At 36.7% G+C, this 18,405-nt stretch overlaps 1 protein-coding gene and 1 pseudogene across 1 annotated transcript in view; both read right to left on the bottom strand.

The window, feature by feature from the left end:
• The window catches only part of Fmn2 (formin 2), a 343,084-nt gene that overhangs the window by 125,210 nt on the left and 199,469 nt on the right, over positions 1–18,405 (bottom strand). The gene's annotated exons all lie outside the window — the stretch shown is intronic.
• Positions 13,823–14,754, bottom strand: LOC117722030 (olfactory receptor 2AP1-like; annotated as a pseudogene).

Raw genomic sequence — 18,405 nt, 5'->3', positions numbered from 1 at the left:
AGGGGCTTCTTAAACTTTTACATGTAGCTACATTTTACCCAAGAAATTTTATATGGCTCTGAATATATAGTTATATAGAATAGATTTTAAAAATCAATTTAGTTGTAATAAATAATAAAGAAAAATTTCGAACACTTGATATCTGTATGCAACTTTGTGACTTATTGAACAAAAGCATATTTTCATACAATGTGATAAATATGCTTGTTTAGTTTTACATAAGAGATGAAATGCTATAGGGAGGGTTGGTATATGTTGCGGCCCGAGCTGCCCCACGTTTGGGGGCCAAAATGTCTCAGGTCGCTCTATCAATGTTGGAACCCACACTGCCAAAAGCCTTGGGGGGTAAACTGTTAAAGCCTGCACAGCCCCAAGCTGCTCCAATCTGCGGGTCAAGGTTCAGCAAGAGAAAGAGTGAGGACGAATGTGAAGAATGGAGACCAGACAGAGTGTGATTCAATCCCATTTATTCTTCAGTCTTTCTTCCTAGTCCAAGTCCCAAGTCTTGAGTTCCTAGTCCCTAGTTCCTACTCCTTAGTTCCAAGTTCTTCTTCCAAGTTCCTAGACTCAAGTACAAGTGTTTAATTCCTAGTTGCCTATCTCCAGTCTCAAGTGCCTACTACTACTTCCAAGTTCTTCCTCCAAATGCCAAGTGCCTACTACCTAATAATAATTTCTTCTGAGTTCTCTAGTCCAAGTGTCATCTTCCTCAATGCCTAATTCCTACTCCAAGTTGTACTGAACTCCTCTGTCTGCCTCTTGCCTTTTATATGTCTCACTTCTAAGCCATGCCCTTAAGTCACGCCCTTAAGTCACACCCTTAGGTCTTATTTCTAAATCTGATCTCTAAGTCACGCCCTTAAGTCTCGGCTCTAATTCACAGCTTTAAGTCTCACACACCCAAGGGAAGATCCTGAGTATCTAAACCAAGATGTTATCAGAGTGTGCTCAGCTGTTGTAGGCTGATGTAATCAAGTCTCTTTTCAGGGTATATGGCTCAAGATGGCTGCAAGGATGATAGCTGCCTTCTTTTGGCTCCCCACAGGTATAAGCCTTTGTTCCCAGCACTGTGTAAGCAGAAGCAGGTAGAACTCTGAGTTTGAAGTCAGCTTGGTCTATAGACTGAGTCCTATCAAGGACAGTCTAGATTAGACTGTCTTTGAGAGAGAGAAAGAGAGAGAGAGAGAGAGAGAGAGAGAGAGAGAGAGAGAGAGAGAGAGAGAGAGAGAGAGAGAGAGAGACAGGGGCAGGGAGAGAGAGAGAGAATAACATTTGGGGCAGTCAGATGTGAAACAACTTGTGTATTTTTGAGAACTAGATGAAAATTTATAAACTTCAATGCTGAAAACACTGCTTTACACAAATACTTAGTGTAAAACTGGAAGAAATATGTATCACAGCCATTTCAAAATTTGTTGGAAATTTTCCCTCATCATAAGTGAAAATTCATTTAATGAGTTATAAAACTCAAGTCAGCAGTTCAAACAATCATTTTTATAATCAAGCATCTTAATATAACAGATACCAAGATATCCTAGTCTCTGTTTTCTGTAATTAAACTATTGTGTACCAACAAAAGCACAGACACAGACACAAATACACAGAAAGTAAAACACTGTAGTTTATAACACAAAATCATTTCAAACATAAGCCATGGTCCTCAGTCAATGTTTCTTGCAACTGTATATATGGCATGCACAGTACAAAGTACACATGTGTCCAGAACCAAGATGAAGTCTCAAAAGGCATCATGGGCAAGGGTTTCTAGAAACACCTCAGTCTCATTACAATTTGGTTTCTAATGAATTTTTTACTTTTGTACATTCAGATACAGTTAACTGCTACAAAGTATTCTGTGATCTCATTTGGGGTCAGACCATTTCTGCTCACTTTTGGAAAAAAAAAAAAGCCGCCTGGGTTCGAAGATGCAGCTCAGACATAGCAGAGGGAACTTTCACTTTGCCCATGCTGCCCATGCTTCTTTCTTCCTCAAGAACGCATATCTATGATGGTGGGCATTCTGCTTTTTCCTTTTCTCTATGGAGCTGAGTTGACATCACCTTGGGTAATTTATCTTCCCACCTTCTCATACACACATTTGCACTTATCACAAATATATACAGTCAACCCATGGTTGTTGTGCTAAATCCTCATACTAGTCCTTGACCCACACTAAATTTATAAGGGATAGCTGTTTATCTTAGCTTTATGGAGTAACAGTCCAAACAGATATAGTACAGATGTGCAGGAAGCCCCATCATAAGTGTCGGGAGTACATTCAGGAGAGAGGTAACACATTGCCAAATAAAGGCCAAAGAGGAAACTGGTCTAGGTCTTAAAACTCATTCTGAAAAGCTCAGGGTTCCTCAAAGCTCAGAAGCTTCATAACAGCTGTGTTATTTCCTTCTGATGGCAGCTCTCTCCATGACAGAAGGACTTCCCACCTGGCCCACCTTTTAAAAGTTTCATCATCTCCCATACTCCTATAAGTGTCCAACAAATGGCCCTTTATAAGGGACATTCAAGCTCTATCCAAACTGTAGCACCAGAAAATTAGAAGAAAAAAAAGTCTTTCAAAATATATATTGTTGAGTCTTTGGTGGTGGACTTGGAGAGCCAACAGACTCAACACTGTTACTCATTTCTGGGCAAAGTTTGCCTGACCCAGATGCGTAGATGTACAATGGTAGGGTACATTGGAGCTTTCTTGTCCTTCAGAATTGGAGAACACTTCTGCACTACTCTTGAGACAGGCTTAAGCTAGATAAACCACCTGAAATCTTTTTGCAACTCAATTGTGTGGTTCTTGAATGTGAACTTTGTAGATCACAATGGCTTGTCACAATATCAGAAGATTGGACATGTCTGCCACTGTCACATGCCAAATCCCATTTTACTGTTATTATGTATCAGTTCTACTTTGAAGAGCCTCTTGGTTAGACTTCAGGAATCCCTTATCATCAATGTGGTAGACCTTTCCTCATCATAACTAAATTCTTGGTAACTAAATTATTTTTAACTACCTCCATACTTAAGCAAACACTTCTTGTGACAATAGTAAAATTTTTGTTTTTGTTTTTTTTAACTGGCATAATGTCTTTAGCAAACACTACAAAACAAAATTAAAAAATAGCTTTATATTACATGAATATTTCCTCTCTATTCTGATCCAGTCTCTTCTCTGGAATCAATTTCAACATATATGAGTCTCTTTCAAATATGTTAGTTGAACCTGATTTTTTAATATCTGTTGACTTTTTCCTGTGCTAGGTGTCTTCTTTCCAGATGTTATAGCATGCAGGTGAGTTTTCTTACAAACAAGATTACTTCTCTAGTAGTTCCTGGTCATTGAGAGCTGACATGCACACAATACAGTATCTTTCCCATTAGTGTGAGCAAAGTCTCTCATAGTGGGCTCTAAGGCTCCCATCCAGCTTCCAGAAGACAGCGTTGATGAATGCAGCACGAATAAGGGCATTTACCTCAATATACTTGTACATAAAATAAATAAGACCTCTGAATAAGTTAGTTTTACATATTTTTAGGCTTTTCTCTTTTCTCCCATGCACTATGAACACCAAATGGCTCTCCTTGGGTAAGGCTCAGTATCATTTTGCTATTACTTATTATAACCAATTAATACATCCAACATTCCAATGGCCTGATATCCTGAGTGTGTTGTTCTGTTGGGAAAAATGGCCCTTAGCCGGAGAAAGCTCCACAAAGAGAGAAGGCTGGCTCTTAGGATCTGCTGCTGCTGCGGTGCTGCTCCCTCCATTCCTAGTGAGTCTCAGAGGCTGGGCCTTCCCCCATCAATCACCAATTAAGAAAATGCTCTACAGGCTGGCCCACACCCTGATTGTATGGAGGTATTTTCTCAACTGAGGTATCCTCCTCTCAGATGACAGTTTGTGTCAAGTTGACATAAATCTAGCCAGCACAGGGAGAGAGAGAGAGAAGGCAGGAAACATAAAGATAAGCAAGAAACACTGAAGACTTGATAGGGGAATCATGGCAATTATTTACCACCCTAGTAGTATTGTAAAGGCTTTTAAGAGATAATATAAGCTCTAAAATAGATATTTGTACATCAGTTCTGCCAAATGTCAGCAAATAAATAAATACAAAAGGAATACTATACCTACCAGAGTATGAATTAAGTCATCTATACACTTGTCTAGTACAACTCTATCGAGAACTTTTCATATAATACATCGAGGTAAGTGTGAAAGTACAAGAATGACATCTACAATATATTACATTGTCAGACAGTGCTGTGTTTATGTGCTTGGTTGTGTTCTTTTTAACTATGTCTAATTGTTCTTGGATCACCAGCTTGGACTTCTTGTTGCAAAACATGAAGGAACAAGTCTGGTGTTTTTATACCTACTAAGGTCTCAAATTCTTACCCTTATCTTCAACCATACAAATTATCTCAAACTATGACTGAAATTTGTACCACAACCCAGAGTTTAAATGGATGGTTTTAGTTTTGTTGGAACTCCAAAAGTCAATTTGGTCTCAAATGCTCTTCTTTCTTTGGCACACCAGTCTGTGGTTAAGCATAGATGTTGTGTTATGAAAAGGAAAGAAAGAAGGAAAGGAAGAGAGAGAGAGAGAGAGAGAGAGAGAGAGAGAGAGAGAGAGAGAGAGAGAGAACAGAGGAATTTAGATGATTTTTTATAATTTCAAGGTATATTGTTTGCTAGATACTGAACTAAACAGTCTAAATCTATACATATACATGGCTTCAAATTCACACAAAATCCAACAGTACAATCCATCAAGCTGCAAATAAACAACTCTTGCTCCTGTGGGGCTTTTACAGCTATTTTCTTCTATTGCTTTAGAAGGTGACATGGAACTCTCTGAGTGTGAGGGGGATACTAGTGAGTCACATAGTGTTTGCTAGTGGTGATTAGAGTCATTTGAGGGAATGTCTTAATTCTGTAGCTCACATAATCATACACCAATCAATAAAAGAAAAGACCTTGCAGTTTCAAACAGTCACTTAAGAGAGCAATCGTGTCCAAGCCCTGTTCCCTTCCATTCACGCAAGAACTTCCTCGTCAAAAGAAATCATTTGAGTCCATAGTAAAGTCAGTACCCCTCAGTGACTTCCGATTTTAATCATGTACACATCTTGCCCACTTCCACTTTGCTTATTTGCCAAAGAATAAGGTTAGACCTTTCTTCAAGATTTACTGCTTAACTATAAATGAATCCAAGTTGCTGCTAACCCAGGTTTTTTCAGCAGTTACAGAGTCATGATACCAAAAATTCAGCCATCCCAGTCACCTAATCACAAGCCAGTGCAGATTTGGTTCTCATCACTAATTCCACCAGGTATTTTAATACCCATTATCCTGTACTCAGAGCTCTTGACAGTCATCAGTGGTCAATAGCTCATTCTTTTGGATGGGTCTTCATAAGTCCCTCCCACATCCATGTTGAAATTTTGACTGGTTTGATCTAGTACAGATTTTATACATAAGCAAACACAACCACTACATGTACAGGAGAGAAATGGCTCTATGGTGTATGAAAAACATTGTTTCAAAGCAGTCTTTGGCAACTATGCCTTTTACTTTAGTTGTTGTTGTTGTTGTTGTTGTTTAATCATGAATGATCTTAGAATGGTGAGAAGAATGATGGGATTTAGATGTCCCATTTAGGGCTGAGCATTCCACAGTCTCTGATTCATTGCACATTAACCAGTGATACTATGATACTTGGTGGCTCATGATTGACAAGAACATATGATATGTGACAAGTCTCTGTGATACTTGACATGCTTGGTCTTCCTTAGAGCAGGCAGGATTCACAAGACTGTTAATCATTTCCTCCAATCTTAGCATCCTGTACAGTACATTTTGGTATCACGAAACCTATTCCATATGAAAGATGTTTCAAAGTAAGAACTAGCTTGATTTCTGTATGCTCTGTGACACAAGTATGTGGGAGCTTCACCATTACGGTTTTACCATCAAGTTAGTGAGAGACTGCTGATATTGTATTTCTTTTGCTCATCTCTATCATTGTGTTAAAGAAGCAAATGGTTCATAAGTGGATTTCCAGAGGGCATGGATTTGAAGTCCCGACATCCCTTAAGGGTATATATACTGCAGTGATTTTGAAGACTCATGATGGTAAATGTAAATAGTCTTTGAAGTTATGTTGGTTTAGACTATTTAATTTCCATAATCAGATATCGATAATACAGCATAAAAGAGGTATGCATGTTAGAAGTGAGAGAGAATATGTATATGCAGTATCATTATACCCAAAACATATAAATACTCTAAGGGATACACAGTAAAAATACTAAATCAGGCAGGACCTTTCCAAATTCCTTTGTTCTGATTCATTCCAATTTCATGAGGCAACTATATTAAAATTTCATCTCTCTACTAAATCATCAACATCTCTTATTTCTAAACATTCTAGATAATCTTATATTTAATCATATCTTTTTCATAAATTTAATGCCACAACTTTGCTAGTTTTCTCTATTTCTGCTGTCATGTATTCCCTTTATTAATTATTCCTAACAATGACATGACTTATATCTTTAGTTTGTATTTTATTTCTAAGCAAGAGTTTTGCTCCATGGAGGCAAATACTGTCTCAACACTTTTTATCAACAGCTCTAAAATCAAACTCACGTATTTTCTTCTCCCCAAGCCTTCAATGATCTTTATCCCAATACCCTGGGAAACAATGCTCCTACCAAGAGAGCTGGGAGGTCATCTAGATGTCCCTGTACTTTACCTCTATATCAAATTAATCACTGAGTCTCACATGCTCCTCTACTGCCATCATCCTGGTCCTGAATACAATGATCTCTCCATTCACTGCTTCAATATCCTGCCTGCCTAATACAGGCAAGCTCCTCTGGCTTTCTCATAACACAATCTTTTTTTGTTGCTTGCTTGTTAGCAATGAATATAAGACTATGCACACCCTATTTAAAGTCTTTAATGGATGTTGATCATTCCTAGATTGATAGCACAGACCTCAGCACTCTCTTTGGTTAGGAGCCTAGCCTTTAACAGCCGGGCCATCTCTCTAGCCTAAACCTCAGCATTCATTCAGACCAACATGATTATCTTCTTGCTTGCCTCTTGCTATCTATGTTCCATTATTAATGGCTTTCTGTTTGTTCCTCAAGTAGATTGGGTTCTTATGCAATCAATGATGGGTTTTTTGGTATGCAAAACATCCCCTAAACCTTTCACTTTCCACATCTATCCATGCTTGCTTCACCTTCAATCTCTCTAGCTTGGAGAGGCCTTTCTGAACCTCCCTCCCCAACATATTACAATTCACCCCCTTAATGCAACCTCTCTTTAGAAATGTGCTTTTCCCCAGCAGCACATATGATAATTTTATAAGAACATTCAAACCCTGGGGTATACACTAGGAAGATAAACCTATGGTATAAAATAAATGCTGGCTTTGTTTTTCACTGTATTGCTAGCTCAACACACATGGAAAAAACAAAGGAAGAAATAAAGAAAGAAATTAAAGACTTTTTAGAATTTAACAAAAATGAAGACACATTATACCAAAACTTATGGGACACAATGAAAGCAGTGCTAAGAGGAAAACTCATAGCTCTAAGTGCTTACAAAAAGAAACTGGAGAAAGCATACACTAGCAGCTTGACAACATACCTGAAGCTCTAGAACAAAAAGAAGCAAATACACCTACACCCAAGAAGAGTAGATGGCAGGAAATAATCAATCTCAGGGCTGAAATCAATCAAGTAGAAACAAAAAGAACTAACAAAGTATCAACAAAACCAAGAGCTGGTTCTTTGAGAAAATCAACAAGATAGATAAACCCTTAGCCAGACTAATCAAAGGGCAGAGACAGTATCCAAATTAATAAAATCAGAACTGAAAAGGGAGACATAACAACAGAAACCGAGAAAATTCAAAAAATCACCTGATCCTACTATAGAAGCTACTCAACAAAATTGGATAATCTGGATGAAATGAAGAATTTTCTAGATAAACACCAGTTATCACTGTTAAATCAGAAGCAGATAAACCATCTAAACAGTCCCATAACCCCTAAAGAAATAGAAGCAGTCATTAAAAGTCCCCGACCAAAAAAAAAGTTCTGGACTAGACAGTTTTAGTGCAGAGTTCTATCAGACCTTCAAAAAGGCTTAATACCAATTCTCTATAAACTGTTCCACTAAATAGAAACAGAAGGAACACTACCCAATTCATTCTATGAAGCCACAATTATGGCCATACCTAAACCACACAAAGACACACAAAAAAAGAACTTCAGACCAATTTCCCTTATGAATATTGATGCAAAAATACTCAATAAAATTCTGGGAAACCGAATATAAGAACACATAAAAACAATTATTCATCATGACCAAGTAGGCTTTATTCCAGGAATGCAGGGTTGGTTCAATATTCGAAAATCCATCAAGGTAATCCACTATATAAACAAAGTCAAAGAAAAAAACCCACATGATCATATCACTAGATGTTGAGAAGGCATTTGACAAAATTCAACATCCCTTCATGATGAAAGTCTTGGAAAGATCAGGAATCCAAGGCCCATACCTAAACATAGTAAAAGCAATTCACAGCGAACTATTAGCCAACATCAAACTAAATGGAAAGAAACTTGAAGCAATCCCATGAAAATCAGGGACTAGACAAGGCTGCCCACTCTCTCCCTACCTATTCAATATAATACTTGAAGTCCTAGCCAGAGCTATTAGGCAACAAAAGGAAGTCAAAAGGATACAAATTGGAAAGGAAGAAGTCAAAATTTCACTATTTGCAGATGATATGATAGTATACTTAAGTGACCCTAAAACTTCTACCAGAGAACTCCTAAAACTGATAAACAATTTTAGAAAAGTGGCTGTATATAAAATTAACTCAATAAAATCAGTAGTCTTCCTCTGCTCAAAAGATAAACAGGCTGAGAAAAAATTTATAAAAACGATACCCTTCACAATAGTCACAAATAATATAAAATATCTCAGTGTGAATCTAACCAAGCAAGTAAAAGACCTGTACGACAAGAACTTCAAGTCCCTGAAGAAAGAAATCTAAGAGATCTCAGAAGATGGAAAAATATCCCATGCTCATGGAATGGAAGGATTAATATAGTAAAAATGGCTAAATTGCTGAGAGCAATCTGCAGATTTAATGCAATCCCCAATCAAAATTCCCACTCAATTCTTCATAGAGATAGAAAGAGCAATCCTCAACTTCATTTGGAATAAGAAAAATCCAAAATAGCAAAAATTATATTCAACAATAAAAGAACTACTGGGGAAATCACCATCCTTTACCTCAAGCTGTACTACAAAGCAACAGTGGTAAAAACTGCATGGTATTGGAACAGAGACAGGCAGGAGGATCAACGGAATAGAACAGAAGACCCAGAAATGAACCCCCATATTTATGGTCACTTGATCTTTGAGAAAAGAGCTAAAATCATCCAGTGGATAAGAGGCAGCATTTTCAACAAATGGTGCTGGTTCAACTGGAAGTTAGCATGTAGAAGAGTGCAAATCGAGCCATACTTATCTCCTCATACAAAGCTCAAGTGCAAATGGATCAAGGGCCTCCACATAAAATCAGCTACACTGAAACTAATAGAGGAGAAAATGGGGGAAAACCGCAAAAACATGGGCACAGAGAGAAAGTTCCTGAACAGAACACCACTTAAGCTCTAAGATCAAGAATTGATAAATGGAACCTCATAAAACTGCAAAGGTTCTGTAAAGCAAAGGACACCATCAATAGGACAAAGCAGCAACCAATAGATTGGGAAAATATCTTTACCAATCCTATATCTGATAGAGGGCTAATATTCAAGGTATACAAAGAACTGAAGAAATTAGACTCTAGACTATCAAATAACCCTATTAAAAATGGGGTACAGAGCTAAACAAAGCAGTATCAACTGAGAAAAATCAAATGGCTGAGAAGCACATAAAGAAGTGTTCAGCATCCTTAGTTATCAGGGAAATGCAAATCAAAACAACCCTGAGATTCCACCTCACACCAGTCAGAATGGCTAAGATCAAAAATGCAGGTGACAGTGTTTGTAAAGATGTGGAGAAAGAGGAACACTCCTCCATTGTTGGTGGGAATGTAAGCTGGTACAACCACTATGGAAAGCAGTCTGGCGGTACCTCAGGAAATTAAACATAGTATTACCTGAGGACCCAGCTATACCACTCCTGCACATATACCCAAAAGATGTTTCAACATATAACAGGGACACATGCTCCACTATGTTCATAGCAGCCTTATTTATAATAGCCAGAAGCTGGACATAACCCAGATGTCCTTCAACAAAGAAATGGATACAGAAAATATGGTACATTTACACAATGGAGTACTACTCATTCATTAAAAATATGAGTTCATGAAATTCTTAGGCAAATGGATGGAAATGAAAAATATCATCCTGTGTGAGGTCACCTAATCATAAAAGAACACACATGGTATGCACTCACTGATAAGTGGATAATAGCCCAAAAGCTCACAATACCCAAGATACAATGCATAGACTACATGAAACTCAAGAAGAAGAAGAAACACCAAAGTGTAGGTACTTTGGTCTTTCTTTGAAGGAGTAACAAAATATTCAACCAGAGTTCCCAGGGTCTAAACCTCCAGCTTGAAAACACAAAGAGAGGGACTCATGGCTCTACCTGTATAGGTAGTTGAGGGTGGCCTTGTCAGGCATCAGTGGAAGAGGAGGGCCATGGTCCCTGAAAGTTTGAATTCCCTAGTGTTGGGGAATTTGAGGGCAGGAGGAAGAAATGGGAGGATGGTGGGAGCACACCCTCATATAAATAGGAGGAAGGGGGATGGGATAAGGGGTTTTGCGGGGGAATGGGAGAGGAGATAACATTGAAAGGTTAAAAAAATAAAATATCTAATAAAAAACAGATAATGCGTCAGGCAATTGTAGTTAAGCAGTCGAGACTTGTTGTCAACAATTTATTTTGGGGATTTTGTATCATCCTCAAGGACAAGGTATTATGGAAGAGGCCCATGGAACTTTAAAAAGATTGGTGAGACATACTGTTGCCGAGACAAAGAATGATGCTGACCTGTGAGCTTGCTGAGTGCCCTGACAAGAGTGACTGGGGAGCTGTATTGGACATGTGTTCCTGACCCACCTTTGCTTGGCTATATCCCAGATGGGACAAGCTGCCTTGCCTCAAGTTCTCAGACCTTTTGGGATAAAGAATTGTAAAGAGAAATTATGTCTCCTGTATCCTTCTTAATGGTGACCATCTAATAGGACTCAATCATGTACTGGTCTAGAAATCAATCCAATATGGGAAATAACAGTCTACTTTTGGAAGACTGGATCTGGACTTTGTCAGAGACATTTGGAAGTTGGCTGTAGGTCATGATGATGTTATAATAGCAAAAGATAAAGTTGGGACAGAATCTGAACTTCAAACAAGGGTTAGTGCATGTTTTAAGGCTCTTTTAATTGTCAAGCTAAAATTGGTTATGTCTCTTCTACAGTATTTTTTGTAAGCGGCATTGACTGTATAATTTCCAATTATGTTAGTGTGTTGAAACCTGGCATGTCTGTTATGGGGGTCTATCAACCAGCTTTCATCTCACTGCCCTGAGTATTAGAAAACCTTGATTCTCTGAAAAAAAACTTGAAAGTGCTGGAAGAAGTGAGTTAGGCTTTAAGCAGAAGCAAGAGGGTAGCAGGCTTGATTATTGCTGGTATAACAGCTTCAATTTCATTAATTGCTAGTACCTCTGCTTCTGCAATAGCATTGACACAAGGAGTTAAGACAACTATTTTTGTTAACCATCTAGCAAAAAAATGTTAGTGATATTTTGTGTATATAAAAGGACTTATATAGGTATCTGGAACAATAAATGATGCTCTCTCTATATAACCCATTCAAATTATCTGAAGGAGGTTCAGGGTTCAAGAGCTAGGAGCCATCCCAAGTGTTATGACAAATATCATTAGAGTAGTGTTACTTTTGAAATTCACAATGATTGTCATTATAATTAGAAAAAAGTTTAAACACACCTGTAGGATATTTGGCATAATCCTAACACCTCTCTGGGTGTGTTAACTTTGCATAGTGAGATTATGAATTTAAAGAATGCTGTTCTGTTGATCTTTGATGCTGCAGATAATGCCCATAAATTATCCATGGCCTGAGGTCACTATTTCCATTTTGGTCAAACCTCAATAATGACATATATAGCTTGATCAGGCTAGCCTTTCTTTTCCTGGAAAGACTTTTACTCCTGCCCATTGTGTTAAGGTTTATCTTTAACAACATCAACATGTTGGCAGCCAAAGTACATGGCTTAGACCTAAAAATGAACCCCCAGACAGAGTTATTAATTTAACAGGCTGGCATGCCAAGGACTGGTAAGATTCTGCACAGAGCCTTACCAAGATAAGACAGAAATGCATTGCTTTTGATAATGCATATTCCTTGATGGGTAAGGAAGGCATTCTTGTCAGAATGAACTAAGACAGACTCAGTCTTGTTCATGAAATAAAAAATGGGCAGAGGCAGAGAGCCTTTGGGGCGGCTTGGCAAGAAGCTGACATGGGCCAAGGACAAGGAAATGGGCTGCTTTGCAGGGATATGACATTGGCCAAGGACAAGGAAGTAGGCTTCAAGCAGGAATCTGACATTAGATTAGAACAAAAAAGTAATTTCAGGTAGGAATCTAAATTGTAGACTACAACAAAGAAGTAATCTCAGATAAGACTCTAAATTTTAAGCTAGAAGGAGGAAGTAGGCCTCAGACATGTAAACGACCTTGGGCTAGGATACGAAGTAGGTTCAGATACTTTGGTCATCCTGAGAAGCCTTTAGAAACAGTGATCACAGGAGTGTTCTCATAATTTGGTTTTATGCCTTGCTTTTCCGTTGACTATTTGTGCTTATTTTATTGCTTGTTCCTCAACTATTTGCATTTAATGTATTCCTAGACCCTCAACCTAAAACTGACCTTAATACATGCCTGTAATCAAAATGGTATAAAAGTATAAAGGAAGAGAGGGTATAGAATAAGGGGTTCTAGGGAGGGGAACTGGGGAAAGGGGATACCATCTGTATTGTAAATAAATAAAATATCCAATAAAAAAGAGAGTCTGACCACAAATTATACATTTTAGCCATATTTAAACAAACCACAATTTGGAAAAGTAGTTTACTCATGATGATTAACTCAATTCCATATACACAAAAAAGTTTAAGACATGACTGCATTGAAACTCTTTTTAAGTACAATCGAAATCTTACATAAGGATAGATACTATAGGTTATCTGAGGAAACAGGCTCAAGATAAACAAACTTATGATAAAGATCTGGAAGAGGATAGGACTATATATTGACTGAGACAAACAAACTCAAAATCAAGGCCTGGAGGAGGCAGCATGTCCTGGCCACACAGACAGGTCACCAGGCTATTAATCACATCCGTCACAGCCTCCTGAGCAGAAAACAGGTTATACATCTATAGCTTTGAAGAGAGAAACATGTATGTTTAATGTTCATAGTTTTCCTACTGTTTGTGCATACACAAAGACCTACATACTGTCTACATATATGTACAGAAAAGCATCCATGTCCATAAAATAGTAATAATTTAAATTTTAAGTGAGATCTAAGTAAAAACAATAGAGGTTACACAGGAACACACATACCACCTTGATAGAAGAAAAAATGGTTTAATTTAGTAAATGAGTGATATAGGTATGTGCCATTGTAATGTTCTAAACCTTTATTACCTTAGTACTGAGTCTCAAAGAGTTTTACTTTTTAAAGAAACTTATAATCGTGCTTAGCACATCTTTGAAGGGTATTTTCACTTGCTTGTTTCTAAGAGTGTAGATGAATGGGTTTAACAGAGGTGAAACAGAGGTATTTAAAGCAGCTACTCTTATTAAAATTTGCTGCATCTACAAAAGAAGGGTTTATATACATAAAAATACAGCTTCCATAAGAGAGTGAGACCACTATCATGCGAGAGGAACATGCAGAAAAAGCTTTCTTTCTCTGTTGAGAGGAGGGGATATTCAAAATGGTCTTGATGATGTATGTGTAGGAGAGAATCACTAGCAGCAAGGTGAAGATGAGGGTCACAGTAGCCAGGAGGAACTGGATCATTTCTATGACGTATGATAAATGATCAATGCAGCAATATCATGTAGTCACAGCAATAATGATTGATGATGTTGGATGCACAGAAAGGCAACTGAAGAGTCATTGCATGTGGCACAGCAACAACTATACAACCAGATAACCAGGAACTTGAAACTAGTTGGAAGCAAAGTCTCCTTCTCATGACAGTTGTGTAATGCAGGGGTCTGGAAATGGTGAAAGAGGCCATAGGACATCACTGCTAAGAGGTAAAATTCGGTTGCTCCCAGAAGGATTGCAAAAAAATACTGTGTGAAGCAACCAGCAAAAGAAATAGTCTTGTCTCCAGTTCCAATATTGATTAGCATTTTGGGAACATAGACAGAGGTAAAGGATATCTCCAAAAATGCAAAATTTAAGAAAAAGAAATACATAGGCGTCTGGAGGCAATAATCCAGCAGAGTCAAGAGAATGATGGTTGAGTTTCCAATAACACTTAAGATATAAGTTAAGAGCAGAAAGAGAAAAAGCACAGCTTGTAGGTTGACATCATTTGTCAATCCAAGAAGAATGAACTTTGTCACTGATGAGTGGTTTGCCATCATTAACTTCAGTCAAGTCAAAATAGAGAATCACAATAACAAAAGGTTGAAGTGAAATTTGATTTGGTTTCAATATAAAATCAGAATCTACAACTAAAAACATTTGTTTTAAACTTTGAATCTTTTCCTATACCTTTTGTTTTGAAAGTTAATTACACTAGAACAATAAAAGCCCTTGATTATTAATTTGTCTCCATATTTGGAGACTGGGTGATATTTCATTTAAATTATATCAACATGTATTTTCTAATTGGCTGATGATTCCTTATTTTCTGTTCTGATTTTATTCTCTGGGGTGATTCGTACCTGTCATATTTTCATAGATTTATAAAGAAATATGCACGTATGTATGTGACATAATAGAAGAAGGGGAAAATGAAAGTGACTCTGAGAGGCAAAAGAGTATAAATATAGTTAAATATATACTATAGCTGAATGAAAATGATGTTACGAAAGCCATAATCTTCATAATCTTATCGAATGATTACATACTGATGTAGAAAAAGTTGCTTACTTTAAAGTTAGCGTTTCAATCTATTTGTTAGTCAACAGATAATTATAATCCAAAACATAAATTATCATTTCAAACCTGAACTTGTTTCATTTCAAACCTGAACTTGTTGTATTTAGGAACATATATTTATATACAAATACAAAAAATACATATATATATATATATATATATATATATATATATATATATATGCAATAACAATTAGTGAAAAAAAAAGAGGCTATGAATTTGAAATTGGAAGGAAAAAGGTATATGTGAGCATATGGAGGGAGAAAGGGAAGGAGAAAAAAGTTTAATTACATCAAAATCTCAAAAATAATTTAACAAAACCTGAGCTTGGCTGTTACCATCTCTTTGTTAATTTGTACTTTATGCTTATTGTTACTTTGTTGTTTTAAATAGCATTATGTGCCCACTGAAGCTCAAATATTTTGAGCTTATTCCATTTAAAAGACAAAACAGCAGCTTCTACTACATATTTACTTATTTAACTTTGTATCACGGGAATGGAACATGTGTCATGGTGCAAGTGGGGAGATCAGACGGCGACACAGACTTGTGGGTGTTGGCTCTATCTTTCCACTTGTGGGTCCTGAGGATGACACTGGTTGTCAGGGTGGTGGTCTTACTTGTCCAATATGATCTCATTTCTTTTTTTTATGATCTCATTTCTTAATAGAGTTCAGAATTTATATCAGTCACTCTTTCTGTGTTACAATAAGACTGTGTTAGGTTAAGGACTTAGTGAATGTCCTAAACATCTAATATAGGCATATTAATCAACCAATGATTTATGCTTACTGAAAATCCTGCCCTGTAAATTCCTTATAATGTCACTTCAAGTTTAGCAATACATACACTGTTTTCTAACAAACCATAAAGAATACTATTTTTTATTTAAATCTCACTTAGTACAACATGTCATAGATCATGAAGCAAAATTACTTTCTAGTTATTTCAAAATATATAGTTAACTCTTTAAAACTAAGCAAATTATAACAGGATGTAGGTGCAATCCCTGTTCCTCTCTTATGAAAGGTGGAAAATTATATAGATACTGTCAAATTTTTCATGCAAAATATATCTTTAACTTAGTTTTAAATTTGTAACACTATTTTTGTTAAAATTAATAAAACTTATTTTTAAATAATTAACTTTATTTTAGTAATGCAATTCTTCATAATTATAAAGTATTTTCTATCAACAAATGTGAGGACATACTCAGAAGATATGCTTTTTCTATGCAAGAAATTTTAAAAGTTCTTCTAATGTTACTATTTTTTACCACAAAGGCTAATATTTTATGTAACATATAAGTTATTAATAGTCACAAACATTGTATTTTATGAAGGTAGAAATTTGAAAATTATTTTGTATGAATAAAGCAAAGACAAGTTCTTCCAAGTCAGGAAAACATACTATGTAATTGAATTATATCAGTAAAATTTCAGTGTTTTTAATATTATAACATGGGCAGTTTAAACTTTTGGAAAAATATATTTTTGCAAAATTTTATGTTGTTATAAAATCAAATAAACTACTTTTTAATTAAAAAAGAAAATTTTTATGAATATATATCTTTAAAAAAGAAAAAACTTAAGAAAAATTTCAACCAAAAGTTCAATGTATTATTTCATCACAGAGTATACACAAAGTTTTTTTTTTGTTTGTTTAATTTGGCAAGAACCAATTCAGGAATTATTTGATGTTATCTTTTCTTACATCAGGAACTAGAGAAGCAATGCCAGGCCTTTTGCAGCCATGTGAGACAAAACTTATCTGGAGTTTGAAGCACGCAGCTTGGTTTGAATAAACATCAGCTGGCTGTAAAATATTCAACTGGATCTCCATAGTTCTCTCTTGCTTATGTCTCTGCTTCATGACAGAATACCCTGCTTATCACTGTTTTGGTCATAGTTAATTGAAGACACTTCCTGCTTCCTCTCCTAAGTACTACTCACTCACATGTGTCTGTTTGGCCATGTGGGTGCTTCCAGAAAGGCAGGCACCTTAATAGCAGGTCACTCTCATTGCCTCCATACACCATTAGGATTTGACCATTAGAAGGAAGAGGATGTAGAACAAAATGAATCTGAGAGAACTAGGTGGAGTTGAAGGTCTAGTCATATTATAGCTGCTGCTATCAAGTATGGATCCAAGAAGTATCTGCTTATATAACTGGTTAAGAACTTTGTAGAAAAATTCCATTTTGATTTCCAAAATTATATCTTATAAGAGAGACAACTTCATAGTCTTTCCTGACATGGTCAATGATATGTGGTGCATGGGTCTCCTGTAGCCTGACCACATAGTTGTGAACAGTCTCTGAGGAATCAGGATTTGCTTGTTTGAAGATCATCTGTGGGGAGTATTATTGTCTTTGTGTCATCTTCTTTCTTATGTCTATATGGTAATACTTGGAATCCCCCTGCTGAGCCATCTGTGATGGGTTTGGCGCACTAGCTTGACTATGCTGCCTGCTTTGCACACTTTACATCATCAGCATCTCAGGAACTTATTACAATAACTACCTGTTAATTTATCAGCTTTTTGTGATGCATTAATAATGCTTAATACTTTCTCAGGAGGAAGTGGAACCTCTCGCCTATCTGAGTTAACATATAGGTAGATCTTGAATTAATCATTGTATACTGAGTGGACAAAAGACAACTATTCTAAAGATGATCTGGCAACATCAAAACAGGTGCATATCAGTCGCACCTCTCTTCATCTACTTCCTTTAGACTCAAGCATGGATAGACCCAGGCAAGCACATTTAGAACATACGGTCTCAGAAAATACATCAAGTGTGTGTGTGTGTGTGTGTGTGTGTGTGTGTGTGTGTACACAAGCTGGCTGGCTGCCAGGGGTGAAGAAAAGATAAAGAGAAGGTAGAGGGTGTAATTAAAAGGACAGCTTAAGGGACCTTTTTAGGGATGGAAGACTTGTGTATTTTTATTGTGGCAATTAAGTAACATATGTAATAAAAGGGATAAGAACCTTCTACCCAAGCAGGTACCTATGCAACCTCCCTGACCCCAGAAAAGGGAAGCACATGAGTCTGGAAGAATCTAAAACAGCCCTTAGAACACACCAGTGTGCATTTCCATTGTGAGTTTACTCTTGTTAAGATATGATC

The sequence above is a fragment of the Arvicanthis niloticus genome, chromosome 16, assembly GCF_011762505.2.
Source record: "Arvicanthis niloticus isolate mArvNil1 chromosome 16, mArvNil1.pat.X, whole genome shotgun sequence".
In the NCBI taxonomy this organism is placed as follows: domain Eukaryota; kingdom Metazoa; phylum Chordata; class Mammalia; order Rodentia; family Muridae; genus Arvicanthis; species Arvicanthis niloticus.
Note: the sequence above shows the minus strand (reverse complement) of the source record. Positions and strands in the feature narration are given on the sequence as shown.